Below are 6,000 nucleotides of genomic sequence, written 5' to 3'. Positions count from 1 at the left end.
TGTTGTGTATTGGTGACACCAATATATTCTTAACTCTAATAGAGAAGTTGTTGTCACCCTCCTGGTTGTGCTGTGTGGCAGGGAGGTATGGGTTTCAAAGGTGGCTGGGTAGAACTGCAAATCCTTTGGCAATGTAGTATAAAAAAGAAAGTATGGGTATTTCAGGCTAAGTGCTTCACTCCTTGACTGGAGTTCAGCTTTAAAGCAAATCCAAATTTTTTATGTATAGAATCACGAGAAGCTTTTACTTTATGCTATCTGCATCATTTTAATAACATTTGAATTTTATAATCACACATATTTCACAATTATAATCAAATCTTCACATCTCTGTAATGCACAAAATAATCAGTCTAGTGTATTAGCAAAACTATCCAAGCAAGGTACAACAGATTTCTATAGTTTAGGTAGGACTCCGCATGGGACTTGTATTTTTCTTGTATTGAAAAGAGAAGGCAAGGGTTAGAAACTTCTATGTTTTATTTGTTGCATTACCATCTTTGTTCCTTTTCCAAGTTGTCATAGATTGAAATAAAAATAAAAAAATAGATTTTAGACATTCCCAACTTTACTCGAAATGAAAGAGTTGTACTTGAAATTTACACTTTAAGAGCTTAACTCCAGCCATTTTTTTTTTTTTTTTCATTTTGGATTGATGAGAAACAGTTAAAGATGGATTCGAAGTATGGATATTTTTTCCATAGTTGCCATGGTCTGGCTTGGACCAATGTAACTATGCATATACCATACCTGTGGTATCCACATGGAAGCTGGAAATCACTGTAGTAGGTACCACCACTACAATGATCTCCACTAGCTTCCAGGTCCTGTGCTGAGCAACTACCCTGCTGCTTACTGAATACAGGAGGTTGCCAATTCAGCATGGGCATCATTTAAAGATTGCTTTGTATTTTCACAATGAATGCAAATCATTCTCTGATTGGATGAGGTGAAGAGGCAGGACAGTGATGTCACAATCTCCACCTCCTTCATTTAGAAAAATACAAAGCAATCTCTGAATAATGCCTGAGCTGAGTGGGTGACCTCCTGTGTTCAGTAAGCAGAAGGGCAGCTGTTTAGCAAGGAACCCAAAAGCAGGGGCAATCAGTGGAGAAGCAGTGCCTAATTCAGTGATTTCCAGATTCCATAGGCATCAATCAGGTATGGTATATGTATAGTTACATTGACCCAAGCTTGTCCAACGAAACTATGTGTAGCACCCTCCTAGACAGGTGCTAGGATTAGGTAAGTTTAGTTCTAGCTCACTGTATCCAGTGGACCTGCTGTTTTGTTGTTAGGCAAATTTAGTTGTGCTCACTGTAATCAGTGTAGCTGTGTTTGACTATTTTGGTCTGGTCAATGTTTCACCTGTTGTAGGTTTGATTGTTCTCTTCTTTCTAGAGAACTGTGGATCTCTCTGGAACATAGGTGGATAGCAATGCAAATAGCAGTATGAATATTTATACAGCTCTGACCAATCCCTGGTAGGATGGCCCAGATGGCTGCTGGGAATCTGTATAAAATAATTATAGACAAAGAGCTTCCAAATCTTTTCCTATAGGAGAGGAACACAGCATAAAGGGGGCTTCTTGCCCCCATAGACTATCCTGCCGTATGCTTGCGATGTGCTGAGGCCTCAGGTGGGCGATCTGTGGGCCTCCTTTGCTGAAGTTTTAGAGACCTGACTGAGAAGCAGTTGTCTGAAGATCTAGTCTGGTATCACAGGAAAAGGCTGTCGCTTGGATGTTGGAAGGAGGCGACCATCTTTCTAAGGACATTTTGTGAGTACAGACTGTTAGGAGAGATCTTGGAGACTGTGGGCTGCTGCCACCCCTCAGGTGCTAGAGAGTCAGCTGTGTGTGTGTAAAAGGGGACATCAGGTGGTGTCCACAAAAGCTCGGTCTAATTCTCTGTGAAGGGATTCTGCTTTTATTGCTCAAAGGAGGCCACTTTTGTGCCTTTAGCTACTACTACTTCAAAGCCAAGTCTACAGTTTGCTTTTGTAAGGATTTTTGCTTCAGTTCTACAGAAGGAAGTTTACTGTCCTCATCTTGCACATAGTTTTTTTGGGGGAGTATTTAATTAAATTCCCCAACCCTGTCCAAGTTACCCCAAAAGTAAAAACACCAAAAAGAACAACCTTGGACGTACCATAGAGCCAAAGAGTGACTGTGATCATGTGCCTGGCTGCCAGGCAATAACTCCGAAAAATAACCCAGGCAAATTTCCAGCAGCTCCTTCGGGGGTAGCACTACATACAGTATGTAAAAGTATTGTTGCCTGGAATTCTGCAGAGAACCCAAGGCATGTAAAAATAAAGAAGCTTTGACCACGGTACTCACCTTCACCTTCACTCCTGAACTGTCATCTGCAGTACATTTTCTCTGACACTAGAGGTCACCAATCGTCAAGCTTAAAGAAGGACTACACTTCACCTTTAAAATTTGTCTGGTTTTTATTTCTGTCTGTGATCCCATTGGTGAGCTGTACCCCCATTTCCATTGTCTCTGTGACGCTCATACAAGAAATATGGGAGCATTTAATACTAAGGCAGGAACATAAAGACAGTAATAAATTCTGACCCTTCCCCAGGCTATTCAAAATATGTTCTGGTTTCTGTCTGCGACCCCATTGGAGTGACTTCATCATTCTCTGTCCCAATTATTGCAGTTATGTAATATCTCACAAGTTATGTAATTTACTATTTTAGAAAGCTCATTGTCGCACCTCAAATAAATAAATCACAGCTGCATTATATGTGCTAATAAATTGTAATTTAAATCTATGCTTAATTTCCCACATTTCTTATCCATCCATAAATTTAAATTTAGATTTCCTTGGATTTGGTAGTGGTGGGGATTGCATGCTCTACTCTTCTTCCTAAGGTACCAGTGAGCTGCACTGTGCATACCTGGCAGACACAGTACAGGGGGGCTATTCCATCAGTCATTCTGTTGTGTTCACTTTAGAGCTTCTTGGTGTACAAATGGAAATCTGTAGATGTGAGTGGAAAATCATGAGTATAGAGGGCACGGGGTTATAAGTAATTATAACTGAGTAAAAAAAAAACAAAAACATAAAAATGTAAGATGGAAACTACGAAAAAAGGTGAAATATTATGTGAAAGTGTACCTGTCATTTGTACAGAGTGGTGGAAGCCATGTTTTAAAGTGGAACCATATTGATAAGGAAGTTCATGGCTTCCCTTGGAACCTCTTGACACATTTGCGGTATGCTGCAAAGTATTAGCACACATATGTTATCGTGATCTGCTATTTGCTACACACTGCAGTGCACTTAAAGTGTTATTAAACCCAGAACCCTGCATTCACTATATCTGGTCTCCCCAGTACACAGAACATGGAAATACAATTATCTTACTAAATATAAACTACTAGATACTTTTTCTCATCAGCAGTTAGAGCAGTATTGTGACTTCTATAAGTGTCTTGTTAAAGCTTGTAGGAGGAGTTTTTTTATTCTACTCTGACTGTCCTATAAGGCTGCAGGACCCCTGGCCCTCTGTCTGGACAGTTCTGATTGGCCCTGTGCTGATCACATGCACCCTCCCAAAAAAAAAAAAAAACTGTCTAGCAATACACACCAAACTGAGCATGTGCAGCTTGTCCCCTAGACTCTGTTCTATCAGGAGATGGACTGGGGACAGTGAAAGAAGGACAGGATCAAACAGCCTTTTTACACAATGCAGAGGGTTAACCCCTTAGGTTCCACAGAGTATAACAAGCATGCTTTACTGCATATACAGACGGATTTTACTGTTGTGGGTTTAGTAACCCCTATAATAACAGATCTGATCCTTTTTTCTGACGCAGTGCACCACAACACATAGTAGTCTGTTCCTTCTCTTAGGGGCCCCTATTACACTTTGTCATGCATGTTATGCTGCCCATTACCACGTATTCCTGTTTTTTGTATGCAGCTAATAGAAGACCAGTAAACATTTCAATTAAAGCAAATCACGTACACCTTTATATGCCTAACATAAGGATTAAAATGTATGCTTAATCAAAACTTTTTTGTTTTAGTTTTGGAAAAAGGAAGGAAGGATAAGATCCCCTGTCAGGTTGTTATTGCTGTCTGTGTCCCCACTGGGTAGATTTATCCTCTCTGTTGGCCCTGGTGACCATTGTCATTGAAACAGAGTGGGCTCATTTACACTTGAGGTTAGAGGGCGGTAAAAACAGGTGGTTGAGCAGCCCTGCAACTGCATGTAATGCATTTACAGGGTTAAAGCAGGTGCTGAGGAGGCAACATATGGCTTCTTTGCCGCTTTTTAAACGCATCTGAAAAGCAATCCACCGTAGAGACCTAGCCATAGCCAAAGTGATAGTAATTCTCAAATTTTACAGTTTTCACCATCGCTGAGAGTTAATCTTCCAATGAGGGCACCTGTTTCAATGACAACTGTTCATTTTTGTAGAGACTCTTCAACTTTGTAGAGATTTCCTATTGTTTCCTGCTGCACCTCAAAGACAGGAAGTGAAAAGAAATCTCTCCAAAAGGAGAAGCTGAACTCCAGGTATGATCTTGAATGCATACGTACATTGGTCCAGCTTGGCACCATGTAAGTTTGCATAGCTCCTATCTAAGGGGCCGCTGGGGAAGTTGACAATCACTGTAGTCCATGCTACTACAGTAATAGACAATATGTTCCGGGTCCTGTGTCTATTTTTTTTTTAATAAATACAAGATTGCACAAGCAGGAGACATCTCAATCTCCACCTCGTCCAATCAGAGAACACCTTGTATTTATTGAAAAAAATTCAAGGCATTCTGTGGATAGTGGCCATTTTCAAGTGAGTCACCCCCTCTATTATGGTCGTTGGGCAGAGGAGAAGTCATATGCATAGAATCGCAACAGGACTCGGAAAATCATGGCTATCACTAAAGTAGTGCCGACTACTGCAATGATTGTGAGCTTCCCCAGGCATGAGATATGAATACTTACATTGTGCCAAGCTGGAACAAGTATGCAATACAGATCATAAAAGAAGGTCAGCTTTGACTGGGGTGGCATCACCTGGAAAGCCTTCTAAAATGGTAGATTTTGTGGTACTACAGGGACAAGGACAGTCAAGCTGCGCATTTTAGCCCCCCTCCTCTCTCACTATCTCTTCCTCTCTGTTCTCCTGGAACTAAGGAGGATACAGATAAGCGTGAAGCCAGGAATGTTATTTGCCATGGACAAAAATTATAGGGAACATCTGTAGGAGAAGGATATGTATTGCCTGCCAAGCTAGTAAGGCTACGTTCACATCTACGCGTTGCTATTTTACAGGCGTTTTTCAGGCATTTTTATAGGGGTTTTGATAGGCGTTTTTACAAGTGTTTACAGGCGTTTTTATAGGCGTTTTTTACAGGCATTTTTGTGTAGTTATACGAGTTTAGGTGACCAATGAAAAGCAGTGTGTATTTTTTACAACATTTGCATAAAAAGGGGACCTCCTCCTCAGGATTTTGTGGTGGTGTTTGGTGTCTGTGTGACAGGGCTTTTTTTTTCAGAGAATAGGTGCAGGTACTGCCCTCTTCTGAGTCACCCCTTGTCTCCACCCCCTACCCACCCCTGAGCGCTGTCCTTTGGTTCCACCCCCCCCCCCCCTTTTAGAGAATACAGAACCAAGTATCATGTTGTGGCTCTAGGTCATTTGTATGGAATTTGTTAATGATAACTAGAAAAGCAGTAAAATAGATCCCCTGGAATCAGCAACAATAGACCCTCCCAACAATAGATTCCCCCAGCGACAATAAATATTCCCCTGCAACAATAGAAAAAACAGTAAAATAGATCCCCTGCAATAAGCAACAATAGCCCCCCAACAACAATAACCCCCCAGCAACAATATATCCTCCCCTGTAACAATCGCCCCCCCCAATAAATCCTCCCCTGCAACAATAGACCCCCCCCCCAACAACAATAGCCGCCCAGCAACAATAGTTCCCTCAAGCAACAATAAGTCCTCCACTGCAACAATAGCCCCC

The sequence above is a fragment of the Pelophylax lessonae genome (genome assembly GCF_965119305.1).
Source record: "Pelophylax lessonae genome assembly, chromosome: 7".
NCBI classification, from domain to species: Eukaryota; Metazoa; Chordata; class Amphibia; order Anura; family Ranidae; genus Pelophylax; species Pelophylax lessonae.
This window is presented reverse-complemented; position numbering follows the sequence as displayed.